The following is a 19,099-nucleotide window of genomic DNA, read 5'->3' as shown; positions in this document are numbered from 1 at the left end:
ATAAATCTAATCCTCTTGGTTCATCATATGAACCTAATCTCCATCAATTTGTCCTAAGTGTGTGACCCTATAGGTTCTTGTAACGTTGGCAATGCCCTAAACCCATTTAGGAGCATAAGTAATGAGCGGTATCTAGCAACACATCATTACTACCCAAGTTATAAGAATGTCGAGATCCAACATCACCTTGTGACTACTAATTGTGACTCCTCACAAAATAATGACAAGTGTCCTTCTATCCTAGACATCTAGATTGATCAATATGAGGCATAGACCGTGTCATCCTCTAATCAATCTAAATCTTGAACTCCAAGTAGACTCACTCGATCAAATGAGCTCAACATCTAATGTTGACTCATTTGGGCATGGCCATGCACTTAGTGGTCTCACTCTATCAAGAATACCGATGTCGCTCCCGTCATATGGGAGGGATAGATTCCATCTACATCACTAACATCCCTCTACATAATTCGTTATATACCCAGTAATCGCCTTTATAGTCCACCCAGTTACGGGTGACGTTTGACGAAACTAAAGTACATAACTCCTAATGTAGGGATCCATGGTGACTTCAGGTCTAAGGACTAGTAGTCATACTAATAGCCACATGAGAAAGTATATGACACTCATATAACGATCCATGATACTTTCTCATGGCGGGTCATTCAGTATACATTCTCCAATGCATACCCATGTGTCAACTTGATATCTCTATATCCATGACTTGTGAGATCAAGTCATCGAGCTGACCTACATGCTAGTCTTATTGTATTAACATTGTCCCTGAATGCTAATACTCGACTAGGAATGATTTAGAGTAGTGTTCCCTATATCATCTCACTATCGATTCAACTAATCGATTGATATAGGTATGAACCTTCTACTCAAGGACGCTATTATACTTAGTCTATTTGGCACTAATATAAATAAGTATAATAACCAAACAAATGCCTTTATTAATATACAAGAATATGATATACATGAGTCCATACAATCATCAAATGATTGGCTCTAGGCTCTAACTAACACCTCTGAGCATAGCAATCAATATAGGCTCTAAGGCCTAAAGACCTAGTGTGACCATCATGCTTCCTCTGTGCCAAAGCCTTGGTCAAGGGATCTGCGATGTTAGCCTCTGTAGGTACTCTGCAAATCTTCACATCTCCTCTATCGATAATCTCTCGAATGAGATGGAAGCGCCGTAGTATGTGTTTGGTCCGCTGGTGTGAGCGAGGTTCCTTCTCCTGTGCTATAGCTCCATTGTTGTGACAATAGAACTCAACTGGGTCAGCGATGCTAGGAACCACCCCATGTTCAGTGATGAACTTGCGGATCAATCGCCTCCTTTGCCTTTGATGCGAATATACTTTGTAGAATCACCATCAGATCCCTCGAACTCTTCCAGTGTGACACCACCATTAATGCAAAATACGAACCACGATCGCGATCGGTAATCATCCCGATCGGTCGAAGCGCATCATGTAACCCTTTACGCTAGCTCATCATTGCCTCTATATATCAAGAAATATTCTTTAGTCCTTCGTAAGTACTTAAGAATATTCTTGACCGCTATCCAATGACTTTCACTGACTGGTATCTGCTCGTCATGCTCAAAGCATACGAGACATCAGGTCGAGTACACAGCATGGCGTACATGATCGATCCTATGGCTGAGGCATAAGGGATCTGATCCATGCGGTCTCTCTCCTCTATAGAAGAGGGACCTTGAGTCTTCGAAAGACTCACGCCATGTGACATCGGCAGAAATCCCTTCTTGGAGTTCTGCATGGCAAACCGAAGGAGTACCTTGTCAATATATGTACTCTGACTTAGGCCAAGCAATCTCTTAGATCTATCTCTACAGATCTGTATCCCAAGAATGCGAGATGCCTCACCTAAGTCCTTCATTTAGAAGCAACTCCCTAGTCATGTCTTGACAGACTGAAGCATAGGGATGTCCTTCCCAATGAGTAGTATGTCATCCACATACAATATGAGGAAGACAACTATGTCCCCTACAACCTTCTTGTAGACACAAGGCTCATCTTCGTTCTTGATGAAACCAAACTGTTTGATCGCATCATCGAATCAAAGATTCCAGCTCCGAGAAGCTTGCTTTAGTCCATAAATGGACCTATGCAGCTTGCATACTCTACTAGTATACTGTGGATCTACAAAACCCTCAGGTTGTGTCATGTACACATCCTCGAGCAGGTTTCCATTCAGAAACGCGGTTTTGACATCCATCTGCTATATCTCATAGTCATGCTAGGCTGCAATAGCAAGCATGATCTGAATGGACTTAAACATCGCTACTGGAGAAAAGGTTTCATCATAGTCAATACCATGAATCTGCTTGAAACCTTTAGCTACCAAGCGACCCTTATAGATAAGTCCATCCATGTCAGTCTTTCTCTTAAAGACCCACTTGCAACCAATGGGTTTTACCCCTTCAGGTGGATCAACCAAAGTCCATACTTGGTTGGTGTACATGGATTCTATCTCGGATCTCATGGCTTCTAGCCATTTCTCAGAATCTGGTCTCATCACAGCTTCTTGATAGGTGGTAGGCTCATCCTCTATGAGCACAATGTCATCATGGTCAGACAAGAGAAATGAGTATCTCTCAGGCCGACGACGTACCCTATTAGACCTGCGAAGAGGTATGTCTACTTGAACTGGTTGTTGTTCCTCAACTCCTTGTGGAACAACATCATCCACAACACTTTGTGTTTCCAGTTCAATTTCCATCGAGGCATCAGTGCTATTGTTCGCATCTTGAACTTCTTCAAAATCGAACGTGCTCCCACTAGTCTTTCTAGAAACAAAATCCCTTTCTAGAAAGACCCCAGTGTTTGCCAAAACTACCTTGTGCTGACTGAGAATGTAGAAGTAATATCCCTTAGTTTCCTTGGGATATCCAATGAATTAGCACTTATCGGATTTGGGTCCTAACTTGTCTGAGACTTGACGTCGAACGTAAGCCTCACAACCCCAAATCCTCATGAAAGACACCTGGGCATCTCTCCCAGTCCATATCCTATATGGTGTCTTTATCACGGCCTTTGATGGAACTCGGTTGAGTATAAAAGCTGCCATGTCTAGAGTATAGCCCCAAAGGTATGTCGGAAGATCTGTGTGACTCATCATAGATCGTACCATATCTAATAGGGTACGATTTTTCCTTTCGGATACACCATTCCACTTTGGTGTTCCAGGAGGAGTGAGTTGGGATAGAATCCCACACTCAGCTAAATAGTCACGAAACTCATGGCTTAAGTATTCTCCACCTCGATCGGATCGAAGTATTTTAATACTCTTGCCAAGCTGGTTCTGTACTTCATTCTTGAATTCTTTGAACTTTTCAAAGGATTCAGATTTATGTGTCATCAGGTACACATAACCGTATCTACTGAAGTCATCAGTAAATGTGATGAAGTATCTATAACCGCCTCTAGCAGCGACATTGAAAGGGCCACATACATCACTATGTATGAGTCCTAACAAATCAGTTGCTCTCTCGCTATGCCCACTAAAGAGGGTCTTGGTCATCTTGCCTCGTAGGCATGACTCGCATATCTCATATGATTCAAAATCAAATGAGTCCAGCAAACCATCCTTATGGAGCTGGGATAAGCGCTTGTCATTTATATGACCTAAGCGACAGTGCCAGAGGTAAGTTTGGTTCAAGTCATTCGACTTGATCCTCTTAGTATTTATGTAATAGACAGGGCTCTCTAGGTCTAGAATGTAGAGTCCGTTTATCAGAGGTGCACTACAATAGAACATATCGTTTAAAAAGACGGAACAACATTTGTTCTATATTATAAACGAGTATCCTCTCTTGTCCAAACAAGAAACGATATTATGTTCTTTGTCAAGGCAGCACATAACAACAATCGTCTAATTCTAGTACTAGCCCAGAGGGCGAGATAGATGATAAGTTCCTACAATAAGCAGCAACTCGTGCTCCATTTCCTACTCGTAGGTCTATATCACCTTTGTCAATGCTCTGCTATTTCTCGGTAGCTTGTACATTAGTACAAATGTCAAGCACATCCGGTATCTAATACCCACGATGAAGAAATAGAGGTTGACTTCTATAACATTTATACCAAGTAGAAATCTTATTTCTCTTCTTCTTAAGATCTTCCAGGTATTCTTTGGAGTTCCTCTTCCATTGCCTTGCTTGTCCTTGATATAGGTGACAAAGATGTTCAACCATATCGTAAGCGCCAATAAACTCATGTTGCTTCTGAAGCTCAAAGTTCATGGTTGCGAGCATAAGACAAGACACATCTAATGCGTCATCTTGATGCTTCTTGTAAGCATCTCGGTCTGCTCGCGTGGCAGTGGCAGGAGGGGCCTCCGGAATGGGCTGCTCCAGAACGTACAGTTTACGTTCTTGGGTGAGAACTATTCTCAGATTCCTGTACCAGTCCAGGAAATTTGCTCCGTTGAGCTTGTCCTTCTTAAGGACAGATCGCAGAGAGAAAATGTTCGTATTTGACGTCATGGTCATCTACAACAAAAATTTGCAGAAATAAATATCATATTCTTTAAAAATCATTTAATTAGGCCTTTAATTAAATGATGCTTCCACTGAATTCTATAATTCTTGTGGGACAAGATCCACATCATACTAACCCTTGAGTTAGCTTTGGCTAATACGCCCAAGGCTTAGTATGATCGGTAGGTAACGATTACCAATTACATCTCTATGCAACTCTTGTTTATAGAATCAATATCCACATTTATATTAAAACTCGAGTTAGCTTCGGCTAATACGCCCGAGAGTTAATATAGATGTGATTTTGACCTATCTTTTCCAACCGTTGGAATAATACCTATAGTTGACTCGATCCAACCGAGTAACTAGGAATACTCAATCTAATTGAGTTTGTATTCACCCATGCGTTGATAGGCGGGACCAAGATTGTCCCTCCGTACCCTACCAAGATAATATGTATTGCTCTGCTTTGGCAGATTCAACAATACATGTGATCGAGGTAGTGATAGGTATCTTGTGCACGACTTAGATCTAATCTAATCGCAAGGGTGCATCATGTGCACGACTTAGATCTAATCTAATCGTTAAGGCACTAATTAATTAATTAACTATTAAACATGCATCAGATACATAATAATTAATTAATTAATCTATTTGTGATTTAGTCATGGCCCTACTACGATCTTCTCAAGCCAATGAGAAGATCGAATGGTCAACCTAGGGTCAACAGCTTCTCCAAGCTCCTCCCTTTGACCACCTTGTGTTGCTCGTGCCCGCCTCGGAACTCCGTCTCGTGTGGACCCTCCACCGCTCCAATTTGTACATTACAATTTGAAACTCGAGTTACATTCGAGTCTAGATCTAATTTACAACAAGAAAATAAGATAAGGCACGACGCGCAGGTCGCGAATATAATACAACACTCACGGCACGCAGGCCGTATTATGAATTACAACACAACCAATCATATTGGGCTTTGGGCCATGACTATCACAAATTAATATATAATTCAAAATTATATATTTTTTTCATAATTTTCTATAATTTTAAAATTAATTTTTACAATTTTTACGAATAAAATTTCCCGGCGGTCCCGTTTAGCGGTTTCGGGCTCAATCACGGAACGGATCCCCTTGCGGGGCCCAGGGGCATCGCCCTTCCCGCGATCTAACCATCGCGAGGGTTCCTTTGCGATCCAACAGCGCCTAAACCCGCTGTCCCAAAACGATTTGGGTCGAGACATTGCCGTTTCGGAAAAATCTTCCCGGCGGGTTCGTTTTTAGCGATTTCGGGTGCGATCGCAGAGCAAATCCCCTTGCGGGGTTAGGGGGAGTACCCCTACCCACGATCTAACCATCATGAGTTTCTCCTTTGCGATCTAATGGCACCCAAGCCCGCTGTCCCAGATGGATTTGGGGCAAAACGAAGCCGATTTCGAAAGATCTTTCCGGTAGCCGAAGCCTACAAGTGCCGAGACACTTGTGCTTCGCTTCTACAGAAAAATTACCCATAAAATCATAAAACACTAATTTTTACAGAAAATCACAGAAGGTTTTATTTTTCATAAAAATAAAAACAAACTCGTACAAGCCTTGCACGTGGCTCTGATACCACTGTTGGGTTCTTCGGGCCACGAAAACCGCTTTTTAGCGTCGCGGAAACCCCGAAGGACCCAAAGCCGTAGATCCGTGCAAAGATTCGTATACAAAATTCGAAAAACTATTTCTTGTACGAGTTCAAAAACTGATCTACTACTTAGATCTACGAGAAAAATGTTTACCCTTGTAGCGATGCCCTTCGCGTTCCCGCTCGTCCAAATGATGCCGGATCTCAAGACCGTCAAGCGCCGGTCCTCTAGAAGTATCCACACGGACACACTAAATGGAGATGACCAAAAACCAAGGTGTGCTAGCACCTATGTGGTTCGGCCAAGGGAGGAGAGGGAGAGGGAGAGCTTGAGAGGGAGAAGGAGGAAGATTCACCAAATGAATGAATTGAATGAAAATCAAATCACACCCATTCACAAAGTGGCCGACCACTTTTCTTCTCTAGTGTAACTCCCCATTAAATGCAATTAATGTGATGTTAATAAGAAAATGGTTTTGTAACATCCATGAGGTGGCATCCATGATGATGTGGAATATCATCATTGGTCCACCTAATGCCAACTCACCAATGAGGTGGCAAAAGGTCAAGTCAAAATTGACCTTTGGTCTTCCTTCTCTAGTCAAGTCAAACTTGACTCAATCTCTACCATGGTTGATCTAATCCAACCATTTGATTCGAGCCAACTTAATATAATGAATCTAATTCATTAAATTAAATTGATTTAATAAGTCATAATCTAAATTAGACTTATTAAATACATGAATCAACTTGAGTCGAACTCAAGTTAGCCCAATTAGGATTACTCTTAATCCAATTTGATTTATCAAATAAATCTAATCCTCTTGGTTCATCAAATGAACCTAATCTCCATCTATTTGTCCTAAGTGTGTGACCCTATAGGTTCTTGTAACGTTGGCAATGCCCTAAACCCATTTAGGAGCATAAGTAATGAGCGGTATCTAGCAACACATCATTACTACCCAAGTTACAAGAATGTTGAGATCCAACATCACCTTGTGACTACTAATTGTGACTCCTCACAAAATAATGACAAGTGTTCTTCTATCCTAGACATCTAGATTGATCAATATGAGGCATAGACCGTGTCATCCTCTAATCAATCTAAATCTTGAACTCCAAGTAGACTCACTCGATCAAATGAGCTCAACATCTAATGTTGACTCATTTGGGCATGGCCATGCACTTAGTGGTCTCACTCTATCAAGAATACCGATGTCGCTTCCGTCATATGGGAGGGATAGATTCCATCTATATCACTCACATCCCTCTACATAATTCGTTATATACCCAGTAATCGCCTTTATAGTCCACCCAGTTACGGATGACGTTTGACGAAACTAAAGTACATAACTCCTTATGTAGGGATCCATGGTGACTTCAGGTCTAAGGACTAATAGTCATACTAATAGCCACATGAGAAAGTATATGACACTCATATAACGATCCATGATACTTTCTCATGGCGGGTCATTCAGTATACATTCTCTAATGCATACCCATGTGTCATCTTGATATCTCTATATCCATGACTTGTGAGATCAAGTCATCGAGCTGACCTACATGCTAGTCTTATTGTATTAACATTGTCCCTGAATGCTAATACTCGACTAGGAATGATTTAGAGTAGTGTTCCCTATATCATCTCACTATCGATTCAACTAATCGATTGATATAGGTATGAACCTTCTACTCAAGGACGCTATTATACTTAGTCTATTTGGCACTAATATAAATAAGTATAATAACCAAACAAATGCCTTTATTAATATACAAGAATATGATATACATGAGTCCATACAATCATCAAATGATTGGCTCTAGGGCTCTAACTAACAGTTACAAGAACCCATAGGGTCACACACAAAGGACAATTAGATGGAGATTAGGTTCATATGATGAACCAAGAGGATTAGATTCATTTGATGAATCAAATTGGATTAAGAGTAATCCTAATTGGGCTAATTGAGTTGGACTCAAGTTGATTCATGTGTTCAATGAGTCTAATTTAGATTATGACTCATTGAATCAATTTAATTAAATGAATTAGATTCATTATATTAAGTTGGCTTGAATTAAATGGTTGAATTAGATCAACCATGAGAGAGATTAAGTCAAGTTTGACTTGACTTGAGAGGAAGAGGAAGAGTCATGTTTGACTTGACTTTATGCCACATCATTTGTGAGTTGGCATTAGGAGAACCAATGATGATGTGCCACATCATCAAAACTAGCACATGTGTGTGCCATCTCATGGAGGTTACAAGTCTCCTTCCATTTAATATGGCCGGCCACATTAAATGAGAATGAGTTACAATTGTGGCAGGCCATACTAATGCTAGGAGAGGGGTTTTCATTTTGTGAGTTATTCTCATTCATTCTATCTTCTTCCTCAAGCTCTCCTTCTCCTCTCCCTCTTCTCCTTGGCCGAACTACCTAGGTGCTAGCACACCTATTGTTTGGTCTTCTCCACCTAATTAGTTTGTGTGGATACGCATAGAGAGTTGTCTACCTTGACAACTTGAGATCCGACATCTCCTTGGACAAGCGGGACTCGCGAAGGGCACGCATCAAGGGTAAAAGATTTTCTCCTTATAAATCTAGTTTAGAACTAGCATAAAACTCGTACTCGTAATGTTTTCGAAAGTTTTATTCTTCCCACGGATCCGGTGGCGGGGTTTTGGGGTTTCCGGGACGCGAAAAAGCGGTTTTCGCGGCCCGAAAAATCCAACAGTGGTATCAGAGCCACGTGCGAAGCGAGTACGAATTTAATTTGATTTTTTATGAAAAATATAGGTTCTGTAACTTTCTGTAATTTTATGGTTTTTATGGGTATTTTTCTCGTAGATGCGAAGCACAAGTGTTTCGACACTTGTATGCTTCGACTACCGAGAAGTTTTTTCCAAAACGGCAAGGTTTCACCCCAAATCTTTTTGGGACAGCAGGCTAAGGCGCTATTGGAATGCTAAGGGACACTCGCGATGGTTAGATCGCGGGTAGGGGCGCTGCCCCTAGCCCCGCAAGGGGATTTGTTCCGCGATTGCGCCTGAAAACGCTAAACGGGATCGCCGGGAAATTTTACTCGTAAAAATTGAAAAAATTGTAGGAAAAGTTACAGAAAATTATAGAAAATACATAATTTAGAATTATATATTATTTGTATTATTTTGTGATAGTCATGGCCCAAAAGACCCAATCTGATTGGAAATGTGTTGTAATTCATATTACGGCCTGCGCGCCGTCATTTGTGTTGTGTGTGCTGTATATTTGATACGCGACATGCGCGTCGTGCCTTTTTTCATTTATTCTTGTTGTAAAATTAGTTTAGACTCGAATGTAACTCGAGTTTCAAAATTGTAATGTATAAAATTGGAGCCGTGGAAGGTCCACTCGAGACGGAGTTACGAGGAGGGCACGAGCAACACAAGGTAGTCAAAGGGAGGAGCTTGAGAAGCTGTTGACCTTAGGTTGACCATCCGATCTTCTCATTGTCTTGAGAAGATCGTAGTAGGGCCATGACTAATCACAAATAATTTAATTAATTGCTTGTGTGTATGTGATGCATAATTAGTAATTAATTAGTGCATAACGATTAGATTAGATCTAAATCGTGTACAAGATGCACCCTCTCGATTAGATTAGATCTCAATCACATCAACTCTAATGTCTATCGTGCCGTGATACCTATCACTACCTTGATCACATGTGTTGTTGAATCTGCCAAAGCAGAGCAACACATATTATCTTGGTAGGGTACGAAGGGACAATCTTGGTCCCGCCTATCAACGCATGGGTGAGTAGAGACTCAATTTGATTGAGTACAACTAGTTAAATCGAGTTTAACTGTAGGAATTCTTCCAACGGTTGGAAAGATAGGACATAAATCACATTTATATTAATTCTTTGGCGTATTAGCCAAAGCTAACTCAAGTTTTAATATAACTGCGGATAATGATCCTATAAACAAGAGTTGCATAGAGATGTAATTGGTAAATCGTTACCTACCGATCATACTAAATCTTGGGCGTATTAGCCAAAGCTAACTCAAGGGTTAGTATGATGTGGATCTTGTCCCACATAAATTATAGAATTCAGTGGGAGCATCATTTAGTTAAAGGCCTAATTAAATGATTTAAAAGAATATGATATTTATTTTCTGCATTTCTCTATTGTAGATAACCATGACGTCGAATACGAACTCTTTCTCCCTGCGTTCTGTCCTTGAGAAGGACAAGATCAACGGAGCAAATTTCCTGGACTGGTACAGGAACTTGAGAATAGTTCTCACCCAAGAACGTAAACTGTACGTTCTGGAGCAGCCCATTCCGGAGGCTCCTCTTGCCAATGCCACGCGAGCAGACAAAGATACTTACAAGAAGCATCAAGATGACGCATTAGATGTGTCCTGTCTAATGCTCGCGACCATGAACTTTGAGCTTCAGAAGCAACACGAGTTGATGGGAGCTTACGATATGGTTGAACATCTTCGTCAACTATATCAAGGACAAGCGAGGCACGAGAGATTTGAGATCTCAAGGGCACTATTTCAGTGCAAGATATCAGATGAGGCTCCCGTAGGCCCATATGTACTCAAAATGATTGGGTACATAGAAAACCTACAGAGGTTGGGATTCCCTCTTGGCCAAGAGCTGGCCACTGACCTGATCTTGCAATCCTTGCCGGATAGCTATAGTCAATTCGTTCTAAACTACAATATGAACGAAATTGACAAGTCACTGCCCGAGCTGCTTAGCATGTTGAGAACTGCTGAGCTGAACCTTATGAAGGCAAAGCCCCACTCTATTCTGATGGTTCAGAAACACAAGGGCAAGGGCAAGCCCAAAGGAAAAGGAAAGTCCCAAGCCAAGGGCAAACGTAAGGCACTAAAGCCTAAAGGAGGGGTCGCCAGGATGCTACCTGCTTCCACTGCGGTCATACCGGGCATTGGAAGAGGAACTGCAAGGTGTACCTGGAAGATCTTAAGAAGAAGCGAAGTGAGACTTCCACTTCAGGTATATATGTTATAGAAGTCAATCTATCTATTTCTTCATCATGGGTATTAGATACCGGATGTGCTTCTCACATTTGTACTAATGTGCAGGCGCTGAGAAATAGCAGGGCATTGGCGAAGGGCGAGGTGGCCCTACACGTAGGCAATGGAGCATGGGTTGCTGCTGTTGCTGTAGGAACTTATCATCTATCTCTGCCCTCTGGGCTTGTATTAGAATTAGATGAATGTTGTTATGTGCCTGCTATAACTAAGAACACAATTTCAGTTTCTTGTTTGGACAAGAAAGGTTTCTCTTTTATTATAAAGGACAAATGTTGTTTTATTTATTTAAAAGATATGTTCTATTGTAGTGCACCTCTGATGAACGGACTCTACATTCTAGACCTTGAAAGCTCTAACTATAACATAAATACCAAGAGGTTCAAGTCAAATGACTTGAACAAAACCTATCTCTAGCACTGTCGCTTAGGTCATATAAATGACAAGCACTTATCCCAGCTCCATAAGGATGGTTTGCTGGACTCATTTGATTTTGAATCTTATGAGATGTGCGAGTCATGCCTGCTAGGCAAGATGACCAAGACTCCCTTTAGTGGGCATAGCGAAAGAGCGACTGATTTGTTAGGACTTATACATAGTGATGTATGTGGCCCTTTTAATGTCGTTGCTAGAGGCGGTTATAGGTACTTCATCACATTCACTGATGACTTCAGTAGATATGGTTATGTATACTTTATGACACATAAGTCTGAATCTTTTGAAAAGTTCAAAGAATTCAAGAATGAAGTACAGAACCAGCTTGGCACGTGTATTAAGATACTTCGATCAGATCGAGGTGGAGAATACCTTAGCCATGAGTTTCGTGACTATCTAGCTGAGTGTGGGATTCTATCCCAACTCACTCCTCCTGGAACACCATAGTGGAATGGTGTATCCAAAAGGAGGAATCATACCCTATTAGATATGGTACGATCTATGATGAGTCACACAGATCTTTCGACATTCCTTTAGGGCTATGCTTTAGATACGGTAACTTTTATACTCAACTGAGTTCCATCCAAGGCCGTGATAAAGACACCATATAGGATATGGATTGGGAGAGATGCCCAGGTGTCTTTTATGAGGATTTGGGGTTGTGAGGCTTACGTACGATGTCAAGTCTCAGAAAAATTAGGACCCAAATATGACAAGTGCTACTTTATTGGATATCCCAAGGAAACTAAGGGATATTACTTCTATATTCCCAGTCAGCACAAGGTAGTTGTGGCAAAGACTGGGGTCTTTCTAGAAAGGGACTTTGTTTCTAGAAAGACTAGTGGGAGTACGTTCGATCTTGAAGAAGTTCAAGATGCGGACCATAGCACTGAAGCCTCGATGGAAGTTGAACTGGAATCACAAAGTGTTGTGGATGATGTTGTTCCACAAAGAGTTGAGGAACAACAACCAGTTCAAGTAGACATACCTCTTCGCAGGTCTAATAGGGTACATCGTCAGCCTGAAAGATACTCATTTCTCTTGTCTGACCATGATGACGTTGTGCTCATAGAGGATGAGCCTACCACCTATCAGGAAGCTGTGATGAGATCAAATTTCGAGAAATGGCTAGAAGCCATGAGATCCGAGATGGAATCCATATACACCAACCAAGTATGGACTTTGGTTGATCCACCTGAAGGGGTAAAACCCATAGGGTGTAAGTGGGTCTTTAAGAGAAAGACTGACATGGATGGACTTATCTATAAGGGTCGCTTGGTAGCTAAAGGTTTCAAGCAGATTCATGGTATTGACTATGATGAGACCTTTTCTCCAGTAGCGATGTTTAAGTCCATTCGGATCATGCTTGCTATTGCAGCTTACCACGATTACGAGATCTGGCAGATGGACGTCGAAACTACGTTTCTGAATGGAAACCTACTCGAGGATGTGTACATGACACAACCTGAGGGTTTTGTAGATCCACAGCATACTAGCAGAGTATGCAAGCTGAATAGGTCCATTTATGGACTAAAGCAAGTTTCTCGGAGCTGGAATCTTTGATTCGATGATGTAATCAAATAATTTGGTTTCATCAAGAATGAAGATGAACCTTGTGTCTACAAGAAGGTTGTAGGGGATATAGTTGTCTTCCTCATATTGTATGTGGATGACATACTACTCATTGGGAAAGACATCCCTTTGCTTCAGTCTGTCAAGACCTGGCTAGGGAGTTGTTTCTCAATAAAGGACTTAGGTGAAGCATCTCACATTCTAGGCATACAGATCTATAGAGATAGATCTAAGAGATTGCTTGTCCTAAGTCAGAGTACATATATTGACAAGGTACTCCTACGGTTTGCCATGCAGAACTCCAAGAAGGAATTTTTGCCGATGTCACATGGCGTGAGTCTTTTGAAGACTCAAGGTCCCTCTTCTAGAGAGGAGAGAGACCGCATGGATCAGATCCCTTATGCCTCAGCCATAGGATCTATCATGTACGCCATGCTATGTACTCGTCCTGATGTCTCGTATGCTTTGAGCATGACGAGCATATACCAGTCTGATCCAGGTGAAAGTCACTGGATAGCGGTCAAGAATATTCTTAAGTACTTAAGAAAGACTAAAGAATATTTCTTGATATATGGAGGCAATGATGAGCTAGCTGTAAAGGGTTACAGTGATGCCACCTTCCAAACCGATCAATCGATCGCAGTCAGGGTTCGTGTTTTGCATTAATGGTGGTGTTGTGAGCTAGAAGAGTTCGAAGCAGGTCACAGTCACTGATTCTACGACAGAGGCCGAGTACATTGCTGCATCAGAGGCAGCAAAGGAGACAGTTTGGATCCGCAAGTTCATCACTGAACTTGGGGTGGTTCATAGTATCGCTGACCCTATTGAGCTCTATTGTGACACCAATGGAGCTATAGCACAGGCTAAGGAACCTCGCTCACACCAGCGGACCAAACACATACTACGGCGCTTCCATCTCATTCGAGAGATTATCGATAGAGGAGATGTGAAGATTTGTAAAGTACCTACAGAGGCTAACATCGCAGATCCCTTGACCAAGGCTTTGGCACAGAGGAAGCATGATGGTCACACTAGGTCATTGGGCATAGAGCCTACACTGATTGGCACTAGTGCTAGTGGGAGATTGTTAGTTAGAGCCCTAAAGTCAATCATTTGATGATTGTATTATGGACTTGTTGTATCATATTCTTATATAAATAAAGGCATTTGTTTTGGTTATTATACTTACTTGTATTGGTGCCAAATAAACTATGTATAATAGCGTCCTTAAGTAGAAGGTTTTTACCTAGATCAATCGATTGGTTGAATCGATAGTGAGATGATATAGGGAAAACTACTCTTAATCATTCCAAGTCGAGTATTAACATTCAGGGACAATGTTAATGCGACGAGACTAGCATGTAGGTCAACTCGATGACTTGATCTCACAAGTCATAGATATAGAGATATCAAGTTGACACATGGGTATGCATTGGAGAATGTATACTGAATGACCCGTCATGAGAAAATATCATGGATCGTTATATGAGTGTCATATACTTTCTCATGTGGATATTAGTATGACTACTAGTCCTTAGACCTGAAGTCACCATGGATCCCTACATAAGAAGTTATGTACTTTGTTTTCGTCAAACGTCACCCGTAATTGGGTGGACTATAAAGGCGATTACTGGGTATGTAACAAATTATGCGGAGGGATGTGAGTGAAGTAGATGGGATCGATCCCTCCTATATTACGGGAGTGACATTGATATTCTTGATAGAGTGAGACCACGAAGTGCATGGCCATGCCCAAATGAGTCAATATGAGATATTGAGCTCATTTGATTTAGTGAGTCTACTTGGAGTTCAAGATTTAGATTGGTCAGAGGATGACACGGTCTATGTCTCACATTGATCAATCTAGATGTCTAGGATTGAAGGACACTTGTCATATATTGTGAGGAGTCACAATTAGTAGTCACAAGGTGATGTTGGATCTCAACATTCTTGTAACTTGGGTAGTAATGATGTGTTGCTAGATATCGCTCATTACTTATGCTCCTAAATGGGTTTAGGGGCATTGCCAACATTACAAGAACCTATAGGGTCACACACAAAGGACAATTAGATGGAGATTAGGTTCATATGATGAACCAAGAGGACTAGATTCATTTGATGAATCAAATTGGATTAAGAGTAATCCTAATTGGGCTAATTGAGTTGGACTCAAGTTGATTCATGTGTTCAATGAGTCTAATTTAGATTATGACTCATTGAATCAATTTAATTAAATGAATTAGATTCATTATATTAAGTTGGATTGAATTAAATGGTTGGATTAGATCAACCATGAGAGAGATTAAGTCAAGTTTGACTTGACTTGAGAGGAAGAGGAAGAGTCAAGTTTGACTTGACTTTATGCCACATAATTTGTGAGTTGGCATTTGGAGAACCAATGATGATGTGCCACATCATCAAAGCTAGAACATGTGTGTGCCATCTCATGAAGGTTACAAGTCTCCTTCCATTTAATGTGGCCGGCCACATTAAATGAGAATGAGTTGCAATTGTGGCCGGCCACACTAATGCTTGGAGAGGGGTTTTCATTTTGTGAGTTATTCTCATTCATTCTATCTTCTTCCTCAAGCTCTCCTTCTCCTCTCCCTCTTCTCCTTGGCCGAACCACCTAGGTGCTAGCACACCTATTATTTGGTCTTCTCCACCTAATTAGTTTGTGTGGATACGCATAGAGAGTTGTCTACCTTGACAACTTGAGATCCGGCATCTCCTTGGACAAGCAGGACTCGCGAAGGGCACGCATCATGGGTAAAAGGTTTTCTCCTTGTAAATCTAGTTTAGAACTAGCATAAAACTCGTACTCGCAATGTTTTCGAAAGTTTTATTCTTCGTACGAATCTAGTGGCAGGGTTTCAGGGTTTCCGCGATGCGAAAAAGTGATTTTCGCGGCCCGAAAAACCCATCAGACATAGGGTTCATCTTCATTCTTGATGAAATCAAACTGTTTGATTGCATCATCGAATCGAAGATTCCAGTTCCGAGAATCTTGCTTTAGTCCATAAATGGACTTATGCAGCTTGCATACTCTGCCAGTATGCTGTGGATCTACAAAACCCTCAGGTTGTGTCATGTACACATCCTCGAGCAAGTTTCCATTCAGAAACACGGTTTTGACATCCATCTGCTAGATCTCATAATCGTGGTATGCTGCAATAGCAAGCATGATCCGAATGAACTTAAACATCGCTACTGGAGAAAAGGTTTCATCATAGTCAATACCATGAATTTGCTTGAAACCTTTAGCTACCAGACGACCTTTATATATAAGTCCATCCATGTCAGTCTTTCTTTTAAAGACCCACTTATACCCAATGGGTTTGACCCCCTCAGGTGGATCAACTAAAGTCCATACTTGGTTGGTGTACATGGATTCCATTTCGGATCTCATGGCCTCTAGCCATTTCTCATAATCTGGTCTCATCACAGCTTCCTGAGAGGAGGTAGGCTCATTCTCAATGAGCATAGCGTCATCATGGTCAGACAAGAGAAATGAGTATCTCTCAGGCTGAAGACGTACCCTATTAGACCTGCGAGGAGGTATGTCTACTTGAACTGGTTGTTGTTCCTTAACTCCTTGTGGAACAATCTCTACTTGAACTTGTTGTTGTTCCTTAACTCCTTGTAGAACAATCTCATCATCCACTACACTTTGTGGTTCCAGTCCAACTTCCTTCAAGGATTCAGTGCTATGGTCCATATCCTGAACTTCTTCAAGATTGAGCGTACTCCCACTAGTTTTCTAGAAACAAAGTCCCTTTCTAGAAAAACCCCAGTCTTAGCAACAACTACTTTGTGTTGACTGGGAATGTAGAAGTAATATCCCTTCGTTTCCTTGGGATATCCTATAAAATAGCACTTATTAGATTTGGGTCCCAGTTTGTCTTAGACTTGACATCGAACGTAAGCCTCACAATCCCAAATCCTCATAAAAGACACCTGGACATCTCTCCCAATCCATATCCTATATGGTGTCTTTATCACAGCCTTGGATGGAACACGGTTGAGTATGAAGGCTGTTATGTCCAGAGCATAGCCCCAAAGAGATATTGGAAGATCTGTGTAACTCATCATAGATCGTACCATATCTAATAGGGTATGATTCCTCCTTTCAGATACACCATTCCACTGTGGCATTCCAGGAGGAGTGAGTTGGGATAGAATACCACGCTCAGCTAGATAGTCATGAAACTCATGGCTAAGGTATTCACCACCTCGATCTGATTGAAGTATCTTAATACTCTTGCCAAGATGGTTTTGTACTTCATTCTTTAATTCTTTGAACTTTTCAATGGATTTTGACTTATGTGTCATCAAATACACATAACCATATCTACTGAAGTCATCAGTAAAGGTAATGAAGTACCTATAACCACCTATGGCAGCGACATTGAAAGGGCCACATACATCACTATGTATAAGTCCTAACAAGTCAGTCGCTCTTTCACTGTGTCCACTAAAGGGAGTCTTAGTCATCTTGCCCAGTAGGCATGACTCGCATGTCTCATATGATTCAAAATCAAATGAGTCCAGCAAACCATCTTTATGGAGCTGGGATAAGCGTTTGTCATTTATATGGCCTAAACGACAGTGCCAGAGATAGGTTTGGTTCATTTCATTTGATTTGAACCTTTTGGTATTTATGTTATAGATGGGGTTCTCTAAGTCTAGAATATAGAGTCCGTTCATCAAAGGTGCACTACAATAGAATATATCATTTAAATAAACTGAACAACATTTGTTCTTTATTATAAACGAAAAACCTTTCTTGTCCAAACAAGAAATTGATATAATGTTCTCAGTAAGAGCAGACACATAACAACATTCATCTAATTCTAGTACAAGCCCAGAGGGCAGAGATAGATAGTAAGTCCCTACAGCAACAACAACAACCCGTGCTTCATTGCCTACTCGTAGGTTCACCTCGCCCTTCATCAATGCCTTGCTATTTCTCAATGTCTACACATTAGTACAAATGTGAGAAGAACATACGGTATCTAATACCCATGATGAAGAAATAGAGAGATTAACTTCTATAACATATACCTGAAGTAGAAGTCTCACTTCTCTTCTTCTTAAGGTCATCCTGGTAGACTTTGCAGTTCCTCTTCCAGTGCCCGGTCTGACCGCAGTGCAAGCAGGTAGCATCTTTGGCGACCCCTCCTTTCGGTTTCAATGCCTTGCCTTTGCCCTTGGCTTAGGACTTTCCCTTACCATTAGGCTTGCCCTTGCCTTTGTGCCTTTGCACCATCAAAATGGAGTTGGGCTTAACCTTCTTAAGTTGAGCTCAGCAGTTCTTAACATGCTTACAGCTCAGGCAGTGGTTTGTCAATTTCATTCATGTTGTAGATCATGACGAATTGACTGTAGCTCTCCGGCAAGGATTGCAAGATCAAGTCAGTGGCCAGCTCTTGGCCAAGTGGAAATCCCAACCTCTGTAGGTTTTCTATGTACCCAATCATCTTGAGTACACATATGGACCTACGGGAGTACCGGTGGGGCAGGGGCTACCGGTGGTACTGGTGCAACTATTGGTATGATGGGCACTGCATTCTGATTTACTGGCGGGGTGACAGGATTTCCTTGCTGACCTATTAAAGTCGTGATCAGTTGTTGTTGCTCTGTGATCTGACGCTGGAGGTCGGTGACTACCTGGGTCTAATCTGGTGGAGTCGCTGTCTCGTCTGCTCGGGTAGTGCGTCTCCTAGCCATGCTTATCTTCATTAATGATAATACTTTATCGTTATTCCGATCCAGGCTGACATAAGATTATTATCATTCATATCCTACCATCATGCATACTTAAACTAGAACTATGACTTATCATAATCAAAAGAATAAGTAAACATGCATAACATTAAAGCATCATAAAAGAATTAAATTAAGTA

The sequence above is a fragment of the Zingiber officinale genome, chromosome 5B (genome assembly GCF_018446385.1).
Source record: "Zingiber officinale cultivar Zhangliang chromosome 5B, Zo_v1.1, whole genome shotgun sequence".
Lineage (NCBI taxonomy): Eukaryota > Viridiplantae > Streptophyta > Magnoliopsida > Zingiberales > Zingiberaceae > Zingiber > Zingiber officinale.
This window is presented reverse-complemented; position numbering follows the sequence as displayed.